Source organism: Triticum aestivum, chromosome 2D (genome assembly GCF_018294505.1).
Source record: "Triticum aestivum cultivar Chinese Spring chromosome 2D, IWGSC CS RefSeq v2.1, whole genome shotgun sequence".
NCBI classification, from domain to species: domain Eukaryota; kingdom Viridiplantae; phylum Streptophyta; class Magnoliopsida; order Poales; family Poaceae; genus Triticum; species Triticum aestivum.
This window is the reverse complement of record NC_057799.1, coordinates 187138241-187151119: the sequence shown is the minus strand read 5'-3', so window position 1 is coordinate 187151119 and position 12879 is coordinate 187138241.

The following is a 12879-nucleotide window of genomic DNA, read 5'->3' as shown; positions in this document are numbered from 1 at the left end:
TCTTTTATGACATGCCGATGCATAGGAAGAGAGTTAGACTTCGTGATTACATGATATATGTTACTTTGTGTTCACTACTAAATCACAAATCATTGTTAATTAAAATTGGCTTTGATATACCTTGGGATCTGGGTGGACCCATTACTTGAGCACTATATGCCTAGCTTAATGGCTTTAATGAAAGCGCTGCCAGGGAGACAACCCGGAAGTTTTAGAGAGTCATTTATTTCTGTTGAGTGCTTTTATAAAGTTTAAAAACAAAAAAATAAAGAGGGGAACCCAAAACTTTTCAAAAAGGAAAGTGAAAGTGAGAGAAACAAGCATTGTTGAAGTGGGGGAGCTCCTTGAACTTTGTTCATGCTCACGGAAAAATTGTGAATCTTGATTACAGAAAATTTTCAACAAAAATAATTATCCCCTTGTACAATTCCATTGTATTATAAAAATAATGTGCCAAGATTTGCCTTTAGGATGCTTACATTGCTTGTTGGTTTGTGCGGTGCAAAACAGAAACTTTGGGTGTAGTGCGCGATTTTACAGTTTTTACTGGAACGTCAAATGGTTCTGAAACTTTTTGCACTGTCTTTATATACACATTCTTTATTTTTCCTATTTTTTAAGAATGTTTGGAGTACCAGAAGTATGGTGAATGTTCAGATTACTACAGACCGTCCTGTTTAAGACAGATTCTGTTTTTGATGCATTGTTTGCTTGTTTTGATGAAAGTATCGATTTCTGTCAGTGGATTAAGCCATGGAAAAGTTATATTACAGTATATACAATGCAAAAACAAAATACGAATTGGTTTTCAATAGTACTTAGAGTAGTGATTTGCTTTATTATACTAACGGATCTTACCGAGCTTTCTGTTGAGTTTTGCGTGGATGAAGTGATCAAAGATCGAGGAAGTCTTGATATGAGGAGAAGGAGGAGAGGCAAGAGCTCAAGCTTGGGGATGCCTAAGGCAACCCAAGTAAATATTCAAGGAGACTCAAGCGTCTAAGCTTGGGGATGCCCCGGAAGGCATCCCATCTTTCTTCAACAAGAATCGGTATGTTTTCGGTTTCGTTTCGTTCATGCGATATGTGCGAATCTTGGAGCGTATTTTGCATTTAGTTTTCACTTTTCTTTGATGCACCATGCTGGTATGAGATAGTCCATGGTTGATTTATAGAATGCTCATTGCACTGTACTTATATCTTTTGAGTATGGCTTTATAAAATGCTTCATGTGCTTCACTTATATCATTTGAAGTATTGATTGCCTGTTTCCCTACAAATAGAAAACCGCCATTTGTAGAATGCTCTTTTGCTTCACTTATATTTGTTAGAGCGTGGGCATATCTTTTGTAGAAAGAATTAAACTCTCTTGCTTCACTTATATCTATTTAGAGAGTTGACAAGAATTGGTCATTCACATGGTTAGTCATAAAATCCTACATAAAACTTGTAGATCACTGAATATGATATGTTTGATTCCTTGCAATAGTTTTGCGATATAAAGATGGTGATATTAGAGTCATGCTAGTGGGTAGTTGTGGATTGTAGAAATACTTGTGTTGAAGTTTGTGATTCCCGTAGCATGCACGTATGGTGAACCATTATGTAACGAAGTTGGAGCATGAGGTATTTATTGATTGTCTTCCTTATGAGTGGCGGTCGGGGACGAGCGATGGTCTTTTCCTACCAATCTAACCCCCCCTAGGAGCATGCGCGTAGTACTTTGTTTCAATGACTAATAGATTTTTGCAATAAGTATGTGAGTTCTTTATGACTAATGTTGAGTCCATGGATTATACGCACTCTCACCTTTCCATATTTCCTAGCCTCTTCGGTACCGTGCATTGCCCTTTCTCACCTCGAGAGTTGGTGCAAACTTCGCCGGTGCATCCAAACCCCGTGATACAATATGCTCTATCACACATAAGCCTCCTTATATCTTCCTCAAAACAGCCACCATACCTACCTATCATGGCATTTCCATAGCCATTCCGAGATATATTGCCATGCAACTTCCATCATCATCATATACATGACTTGAGCATTCATTTTCATATTGCTTTGCATGATCGTAAGATAGCTAGCATGGTGTTTTCATGGCTTGTCCATTTTTTTGATGTCATTGCTATGCTAGATCATTGCACATCCCGGTACACCGCCGGAGGCATTCATATAGAGTCATACTTTGTTCTAGACATCGAGTTGTAATATTGAGTTGTAAGTAAATAAAAGTGTGATGATCATCATTATTAGAGCATTGCCCCAGTGAGGAAAGGATGATGGAGACTATGATTTCCCCACAAGTCGGGATGAGACTCCAGACTTAAAAAAATAAAAGAGGCCAAAGAAGCCCAAATAAAAAAAAGAGGCCAAAGAAGCCCACTAAAAAAATGAGAGAAAAAGAGAGAAGGGGCAATGTTACTATCCTTTTACCACACTTGTGCTTCAGAGTAGCACCATGTTCTTCATATAGAGAGTCTCTTGAGTTATCACTTTCATATACTAGTGGGAATTTTCATTATAGAACTTGGCTTGTATATTCCAACGATGGGCTTCCTCAAATGCCCTAGGTCTTCATGAGCAAGCAAGTTGGATGCACACGCACTTAGTTTCAGTTTGAGCTTTCATACACTTATAGCTCTAGTGCATCCGTTGCATGGCAATCCCTACTCCTCACATCTAACATTCTTAAGAAGTTGCTCCCCACTTCTACCTATTGTCTCAACATGCACACTATCAACATCATCTCTATGCCACATCATCAATCAGTTTGCAAAATCAACCAATCACTCTTTTTCACCCCGCCTAGAAAAGAAAAATTGTTTCTTTTTCAGTTTCACAACAGCCACTGTCCAACAAGAACTCAACAAATTTCATCCAAGCATGTCGCCCATCAATTTGTTGCAGTTAATTACTATTGCCTAAAAACCCGTGCATGCAGTTAATTACAACTGAACTGAATCATGCATTGGTACTTTTGGCCCGCCGGTCTATTCCCTTCCCAGTACCAGACTAGCATTCATTCCTGGTGCGTTATCTCTTCCTCTTCTCCATCCGGTTCAACTCGCACAAATCAACCCCTTCAGGAGCGATGGTGGCATTCATGGCGAGGTATATAGGCACAGCCACCCATTGCAAAACAACCAAATTGAAATATCTCTCACCTTCATGAGCGATGGTGGGGCATTCATGGCGAGGTCATGTTGCCAGCCAAGCCTTCGTGAGTCATAGACGCCGGAGACCCGCGCACTGCTGCTTTTCTAGGCCCTATAATCTTGGCACTTGAACCGAGCCCTGCACCCGATTGCCGATGAAACGGGCCCTGTTGGCTTCGCTGCTCCAAGCCACGCACCCCATCATTGATCAGAGCTCCGGGTGTACAAAACGTGCCACTGTCGGCGTCCTCCTCCGGCATCAGCTGCACCGAAGGTGGGGGCTCTCCTTACTCTCTATCTCCTTAGATCTGAGTGAATTTTTTTTAGTTAGCTTGAGTTGGAAGCTCTGCTCGTGTGTGGTAAGATTTAGAAGAAATCTTTGTTCTGTCTCCGGCCACCTCCTCCACGTAGCAAGTCCGGTCTTTGTCTCCCACGGTCTTACCTACAATTCTCTCTAACTCAAGCACTGCCGGCATGCATGTGCCGAGATACGATGGTGCGTGCTCATCTCTCCCTCTCCGATCTGGTTTATTTTGATTAGAAACACTAGATGTGAAGAAAAAATCAATTTTGTTTTTTATTGTTATTGAAGGAATAAACAGATGGAACTCACCATGTACTACCTGCAATTCCAGTCCCGCATCTCTCTCACACACACATTAGTATGAGTCATATTGGTATTTTTATTGCTTACTTATGATTGATTTGCAGAAACAGAGCATATGACTGCTACCTCTTAAGCACTGCGTTGGTTTTCCCTTGAAGAGGAAAGGGTGATGCAGTAAAGTAGCATAAGTATTTCCCTCAGTTTTTGAGAACCAAGGTGTCAATCCAATAGGAGATCACGCACGAGTCCCTCACACCTACACAAACAAATAAGAACCTCGCAACCAACACGATAAAGGGGTTGTCAATCCCTCAACGGTCACTTACGAGAGTGAGATCTGATAGATATGATAAGATAATATTTTTGGTATTTTTATGATAAAAATGCAAAGTAAAATAAAAGGCAATAAAAATAACTAAGTGTTGGAAGATTAATATGATGGAATATAGACCCGGGGGCCATAGGTTTCACTAGTAGCTTCTCTCAAGAGCATAAGTATTACGGTGGGTAAACAAATTACTGTTGAGCAATTGATAGAATTGAGCATAGTTATGAGAATATCTAGGTATGATCATGTATATAAGCATCACGTCCGCGACAAGTAGACCGAAACGATTCTGCATCTACTACTATTACTCCACACATCGACCGCTATCCAACATGCATCTAGAGTATTAAGTTCATAAGAACAGAGTAATGCTTTAAGTAAGATGACATGATGTAGATGGATAAACTCATGCAATATGATATAAACCCCATCTTTTTATCCTCGATGGCAACAATACAATACGTGCCTTGCTGCCCCTGCTGTCACTGGGAAAGGACACCACAAGATTGAACCCAAAGCTAAGCACTTCTCCCATTGCAAGAAAGATCAATCTAGTAGGCCAAACCAAACTGATAATTCGAAGAGACTTGCAAAGATAACCAATCATACATAGAAGAATTCAGAGGAGATTCAAATATTGTTCATAGATAAACTTGATCATAAATGTGACACCCAAGTTTTTATTTGGATCTTTCAAAAGATTTTATTTGACTTGAAGGGAGTGATTTTAAAAAAAAAATTCTTCAAGAGAACTCTCACTCTCAATTTTTTTTCTTTATGGCAAAAGTTTTGTTTGGATTCACCCAAGATCTTCCTTTGGTCTTGGAGGTTCTTGCTTTTCATTGGACTCAAGACAAAATGTTTTTCATTTGAGAAAATAACATTTGAAATATTTTTGAGAATGCACTATGGCTTTTGGAAAGTACTTTGCCACTTTCAACTATTCCTTCTTGCCATGGCATAAGTGCAAATCCTCTCTCCTAAACACTCCCTCACCTCTGGATCATGATTTACATCAAATCCAGCAAGTTGAACCTCCCCATGTATTTATTTTCCATTCAAATTCTATTCAAATATTTTCTGCCTTCTATTCTACCTCTTGGAGATTTACAAAGGAACTCCTTTTTCTGTTTTGATTTTTGCCACCAAACTTCTTTCCCCTCCTAGTCCTTTGAACCCTCAACCTGGAACCATGAAAATCCACTGGTCTCCAGTTCAAAAATTTCAAACTACAGCAGCTGCAAGTTTGGACCAGATTTGCCAAATTTGGTGAAATTCATTAGAAACTTTCTCCAAAACTTCCAAGTAAATTCATGCAGCCCCTGGGTGCTTTGAGTGATCATCTCACCAAGTTACAGCTCCAGAAAAATTTATCTCTTTACCAAAACCTACTGTCGAACACCTGCAGTGCTTGGTCACTGTCAAGATTCAGTAAGTTCAGAGTTCAGTCAAGTGGCTGCTGTCGTTTTCTTCAGAAACGGGCATCGATCTCACTAGTACCCTCGCGTCGCCTTGCTCCTCGTCCTCGCCCTCTCGTTCCTGCACCGCACGAGTGCCTGGCATCTTGCGGGCGTCGGCGACGAGCAGCAGAAGGTGCGCCGCCCCGTGACCGACGCCGGCGGCGGCTTTGCGGACGCCAGCGGGAGACACGGCGCCGCCGACTCCACCCAGCGCCGCCCAAACCACCGGAGCCCGCCGCGTGGCCGTCCACTCCCCCGAATGCGCTGCCGCTCTCGTCGTGAACCCCAGGGCGCGGAGCGCGCTCTCTGCCGCCGTTGAGCCCGTGCGGTCACCTCACCGTGGGCAGACGCCATTACGCCAAGACCAACCCCGTTCAGCTGCAAAACGAGTCCCGTAACATCCACTGATGCTGCCCGACCGCTCAAACCCCCTGCCAACCCACTGCTCCGCCGTAATCGCTCGCCGGAGATTCTCCGTTCACGGCCACCCCGTCGATCTGCCTATAAATAGGGGCCCCGAGCTTCAACTCGAGCACCCACCAGCCCTACACTTCCCCTAGAGCACGCCCAGCCACTGGAAGAGCCGCGAGGGAGTCTCCTTCCTCGACTCCGGCCGCCGCGACCCGCCACGGGATCCAGCCCGATTCGCCCCCGTGTGTGCTCCGCAGCCCCCATTCTCTTGCCAGTAGCTTCTCCTTGCATCACCCGTTCTGACCCGCGCCTCAATTCGTACTTTGCAGCCCTCCACCGGAGTTCCCCAACCTCACCCGAACCGCCGTCCGCCGGAGATAGTGTCGCCGTCGACGTGGTGCTCCCCGTTGGACGAGTCCACCACCCACCGACGCGGAAGAAGACACTGAAGCTCTTGGTACCCTCCGTTTCTCCTAACTCGCCGTGGTTCGACGCCGGCGTCCACCGCCGTCTTCGGGCGCCGGCGAGCTTTCAAACCTGACATGCGGGCCCCGCGTGTCAGCCTCTGTTTTATTTCCCCGAACCGTTTTCTGTTGGCGCCTTCGGGCAAAATACGTTTTCTCCTTGCGCTTGCGCATTCCCAGCCGAAGCGTTTTCTGTTTTCTCAGTTAAAACCCTGGAACTTTTCTGTTTCATTACAGAAAGGTCCCTGGACAGAAACCTTTATAACTTTTTAATGAAAAGGTATTTTTGAGTGATTCTTTTTCTGTCAATCTCCAAATTTTGTCTAGTTTTTTATGGGATTTATTTGAAAAATATTTGGCAAAGTTTCTGTGCATGTGTTGGTTTTCACGTTAGTACCCCGTTTCGTGATTGCCGTAGGTTCCGGGAGAGGGGACGGAGCCGCGAACTTCGCCGAGCTAGACTCCGACTTCTCCGAACCAGGCAAGCATGTTTGAACATTTGATATGGCAGATGTTTTGCATGTTCATGTGAAAGTTTGTGTGTGGCATATGAGTGTCGGTAAATATCTCGTTGCTTGTAAGGCAACGACCCGGTTGTTCCGAAGTTGCGATGACCTCTGATGAGAGGTGGCCTAATCATGTAGTGACATGAAGGGCAGCAAGGTGGTACTGTTGTAGCATGCCAGCCTTGCGTCATCCGACTTTCTTCGACGTTAACGTGGTTGGAGCCACGTTATCGATCTTTTCCCGCATGTTCCAAAGTTGCGATGACCTCTGATGAGAGGTGGCCTAATCATGTGGTGACATGAAGGGCAGCAAGGTGGTACTGTTGTAGCATGCCAGCCTTGTGTCATCCGACTTTTCCGACGTTAACATGGTTGGAGCCGTGTTATCGTCCCTTCCCCTTTCCGTGCTACCACATGTCTCATTGCCAGGATACGGTTTAGTAAGTTGGTAACCTCTTTCCGTGTACACACCAAACAGAGAGGCCGGGATGATGGTACCTTGGCCCAGGATTAAAGCCAGTCATTCGGTCAGGGGGCATGGGTGTTTCCGGTTGGGACCGAGAGGGGGGGCACCCCCTTATAGCGCGCGTATAGAAATTTGATCCCATGCTACGCGAGGTTGTAGCCTCCCCGACTCAGGGTTTTTCCTGAATGTTGCCGAGGGTGATCCCTGGCTTCGGATGGTTAAATTGGGTGTGTACTGGTTAGACGTGTTCCTTCCAGAACACCGTAGACGGAACTAGTCCCCGTGACTACTGAAATCCGTTGGCTGTGGTTAAGTACAAACTCTGCAGAGTCAATTCTTTCCAAATCATCGTATCCATGATCAGTAATGTAGACTTTACATCCAAATCTATCCGTGTGAAAATCTTGCCCCCGGTGAACAAGCTCAAGCGGTAAAATCTCAGATTTATTGTTATTCCAGTTGATGGACTAACTTTATTTTGTGTCTCATGCTTGTGATAATTTATGTCTCCGAGCTATTGTATTAATGAGTTGTGACATAAGCCCTTTATGTGACGTCGCGCAGACGTCCGACTGTGGCGTGTACTCGTTTCTCACTTTCGATATAAGCCCTTTATGTGATGTCGCTCAGACGTCCGACTGCGGCATGCACTGTCTTTACTTTCTGTTATAAGCCCTTTATGTGGTGTCGCCCCGACGCCCGACTGTGGCATTATTATTCTGCATTTTCCGCTCGAGGAGTCTTTCAGACACTCGTTTGGCACCTGTATTTTTATTCCGCATTTTCCTCTCGAGGAGTCTTTCAGACACTCGTTTGGCACCTGTATTTTTATTCCGCATTTTCCTCTCGAGGAGTCTTTCAGACACTCGTTTGGCACCTGTATTATTATTCCGCATTTTCCGCTCGAGGAGTCTTTCAGACACTCGTTTGGCACCCGCATTACTATTCTGCAGTTTCCGCTCGAGGCGTCATTCAGACCCTCGCTTGGCACCCAGTATTTATTATCTCTATGTCTGATCGCTCTGGTTAACTTATTCATGTGCTTCATGTTTGCATTTGTTATACCTTATGTCCGAACTGTCTTGCGAGTACTTTCATAGTACTCACCTGGCTTGTTGATTTGGCCAGATGTTGACGAAGGCGATCTCTTGGATGAAGAGTTTGATAGCGCGTCCGACGCCTAGAGGAGTCCCAGTCAGTCCTGCGCGATCCCGGATATTGGTCACTTGTATCGTTTACGCTTCCGCCACCCGCAATAAGTCTTCTCGAGCCTCACTCCGACGCTCGAAGAGTTGTAGTATTCTGGAATCATGTCACTCGCTTCGCGATGATATTTCCACCACCGTTTTTATCGTGAGTTAGTAGTTTGCCACCCTATCCGCCGTATTGTTTTATCGGCGTGCATGTAATAAATTGTTGGGCAGTCTCTGCTCAACCTTGTATTATATTTAGTACTCCTGGTATTTTTCTTCTGTGACCAATGTATTGTCTATCAGTGAGAAGGAATTCTTCCTCGCTGGTCCGTAACAGGGATTGGTTTCTCAATAATTATTTTATTGAAAAACCGGTCGTGACAAGCTTGGTATCAGAGCCAGGCTGACTGTAGGAAGCCACTAGGTGCGATCGCTAATCGGTTATTAGCGTCTTTAGTGCTTCTTCAGCATTTTGCAATTGTAGCTATTTTCTGTTGGTCATCATAAAATTTATGACATGACTACTCAGAATTTTTGCCTACTTTTGTAGATGGCTGGCAGCAGCTGTGAGAATCGAGTGTTCACCAACGTGCCCGAGGGGTTTGTCAAGCTCCTCGTCTCCATCACCAAGCTCGCGATCGGGCCAGCAGCTCGCCCGGAGTTCACCCTCTATCAGCACAAGCTCAGTGACGACGTGTCTATGCACCAGGCTGTGGTGCAATTCAGGGGAGGACGATCTGCTGCTCGCCATTTCCGTTTTACGGGAAGGGCCATGCCTACGGAGAGGCATGCCATGCAGATGGCTGCCCGTGAGGCGATAGCTCGCCTTCGGGACATCCTTCCTACGATGAAGACTCGTCGCTACCGCTACCTCCCATGCCATGTGCCTTACACCAGCCACTATGCGTTCGCCTGCCATCGGGGAGAGCGAGATGAAGCCATCGAGATGGTTGTGGAGTATCTCAAGGCTCTGGAGGAGTCTTTCGACAACCTCGTAGATGATCTTGTGGCTGCCCGCATGGACTTAGTCCGGGGCGGTCCTGCCAGCAGGAAGGAGCTTCTCCACACGGCGCCGCCTCTGACATTTGTCTCGTCTTCAGCCTCGTATGCACCGGCCGTTTTGGCCACTGCTCGCCGTCTGCCTACCACTGAGGAGTTCGACCGAGTCATCGCTCCTACTCCAGTCAGAGCCGCACCGCCTGCCGCACGCGCTCTACCGCCAGTCGCCCCCGCACCATCACCGCAGCGCAGCGTCGCACGCCAGGAACCAGCTAGAGAGGAGGAGGTTGATTCTCCTGGACCGCTGAGCCTTGCCATCGGCAAGGGGAAGGAGATCTTCACTATCTCCGACTGAGAGCACCGAGTAGCCGCGTGTTATGCCTGCTTGTATCATGTGTTGTTTTATCTATACGCTAGTTTGTATTGGTGTGTTTGCTGCCTTCCGGAGTAGTACGCTAGTTTTTAATAACATGTCAGGATTGTGTACGCACAACCTGAGTGTTGTATCTTGTGTTTGCTTTCGCATGTAAGATTTGTGTTAAGCACTTCTTCTCCGTGAAAATCATTTGTGTTTCTTGAAAACCTTGAAGCCTTTTTGATTATTGCCTTTGCAAGGGTTTTCCTGCGCTACACGGTTTTTCTCATGGGTTTTGCAAATGATACCCCAGACTGGAAAAATGTCTCGCCCTTGGACTCGCTCTATGCCCAATCAGCCAGAAGAGGTTTACGGAACACAGACCAGCAACAATTTCACTCAGGGTCAGTCCAGCCAACAGGACAGCGAAGCGGCACTATCTCAAGTATGCCGTCTCTTCGAGCAAAGCCAGCAACAGCACCAGGAGATGATGAACCATGTCATCAATATGGGAAACCACCGTGAACCCTATCAACCACATTCCAAGTTATCTGAGTTACAGAAGACTCGCCCCTCAACTTTTGCTCACACCGACAGGCCACTGGAAGCCGATGATTGGCTTCGCGAGATTGAAAGGAAACTGATTATCGCTCAATGCTCAGATCATGAGAAGGTGCTTTATGCACCACACTACCTTACTGGAGCAGCCGCAGCATGGTGGGAAAACTTCCTACACATGCACCCCAGGGAACACAACATCACCTGGGAAGAATTCAAGGAAGGCTTCCGTGGGGCACACATTCCCAGGAGCATCCTAAAGATCAAGAAGAGAGAGTTTGATGACCTGAAGCAAAGAGGCATGACCGTCACAGAATACAACGGCCAGTTTACCCAACTGTCTCGTTATGCCTACGACGAGCACATGACAGAAAACAAGAAGATGGAAAAATTCCTGGACGGCCTGGCACCAGCATTAAGATGCCAACTGATTGTACACACCTTTCCGGATTTTAAGACGCTGGTGGACAAGGCCATCACCCTGGAGAATGAGCGCCGTAGTCTGGAAGATATCCGCAAGCGGAAGAGGGACAAGACGACTCTTGCCCGCAGCAACCGAGGCAAGACTGAGGTCCCAAGGACAGACACGAGGAGATCCACGACTACTGAGCCAAGACCCGTCGGACAATTTCATGCCAGAGACAAGGAGTTCACATACCGTCCAGGGGTCACCTGCTATGCTTGTGGTCAACAAGGGCATTATGCTAAACAGTGCCCGAAGCCAAGAGACTCGGCACCCAAGCCGAACAATGGTGGAAACAATCCAGCCCCCAAGCGCAACAACTTCAATCCCAGCAACAACCACAGGAAGGGTCACTTGAACCATGTGACCAGGGAAGAAGCGCAGAATGCCCCAGACATCGTGCTCGGTACGTTCCCTGTCAACACAGTACCTGCCACGGTTTTGTTTGATTCTGGAGCTTCCCATTCGTTCGTTTCGAAGAGTTTTGTTTCGCAACATGGTTTTCCGATACTCCCCTTGGAAAAATCTATGATCATCAAGTCCCCCGGAAATAAGCAAATTGCTCAGGGTTACTGCCAAGGAGTGGTCATTGAGTTCGAAGGACTACCATTCCACGCGAATCTCATCGTGTTGGAAAGTAAAGGACTGGATGTCATTTTAGGAATGGACTGGTTAACCACCAACAAAGGATTCATCGACTGTTTCAATCGGACAGTGATTCTCACTCACCATCACGGCAAGACAATAAGAGTTTCCGCTCAAGAAAGGCCACGATCACAGAAACCAAAACTGAACAAGATGGACATCGCAGAATTAAGAAAAGTGCCAGTGGTATGCGAGTTCCCTGATGTGTTCCCGGAAGAACTACCAGGTATGCCACCAGACCGAGAGATCGAATTCAGCATTGAATTAGCACCTGGCACCGCTCCCATTTATAAGAAGCCGTATAGAATGGCACCCTCAGAATTGGTGGAGTTGAAGAAGCAGATAAAGGAATTACTGGACAAGGGGTTTATACGAGCCAGCTCCTCACCATGGGGTTCGCCCGTATTGTTCGCCAAGAAGAAGGATGGGACACTGAGACTATGCATAGACTATCGAGCCCTCAATATGGTCACCATCAAAAACAAATACCCGATGCCACGAATAAATGATTTGTTTGACCAGCTCGCACAAGCTAAAGTATTTTCAAAGATTGATTTGAGATCAGGATACCATCAACTGAAGGTACGAACAGAGGATATCCCCAAGACAGCATTCACTTCCAGATATGGGTTATACGAGTTCACAGTGATGCCTTTTGGCCTAACAAACGCCCCCGCATACTTCGTCCACCTCATGAACAAGGTGTTCATGAAATTCATGGACAAATTTGTGGTGGTATTCATTGACGATATTCTGGTTTACTCGAGGACACCCGAAGAGCATGCTGAGCACCTCAGAATGGTTTTGGGAGAATTGAGGAAGCATCAGTTGTACGCCAAATTTAGCAAATGCGAATTCTGGCTAAGACAAGTTGGTTTCTTAGGCCATATACTGAACCAAGAAGGCGTGCCCGTAGACCCAGAAAAGGTCAAGGCCATACTGGACTGGAAACCGCCCGCCAACGTCACAGATGTGCGGAGTTTCCTAGGAATGGCCGGATATTAGAGGAGATTTATTGAAGGATTCTCCACTGTGGCAAAACCTATGACCCAACTGCTCAAGAAAGACAAGAGATTTGTATGGACGGAAGCATGTGAGCAGAGCTTCCAAGAACTCAAGAAAAAACTGACAACCGCACCAGTCTTAACTGTGCCAGACATACACAAGAGTTTTGAAGTATATTGTGACGTGTCTCGAAAAGGTCTCGGATGTGTACTAATGCAAGATGGCAAAGTTGTCGCATATGCCTCCAGGCAACTGCGAAAGCATG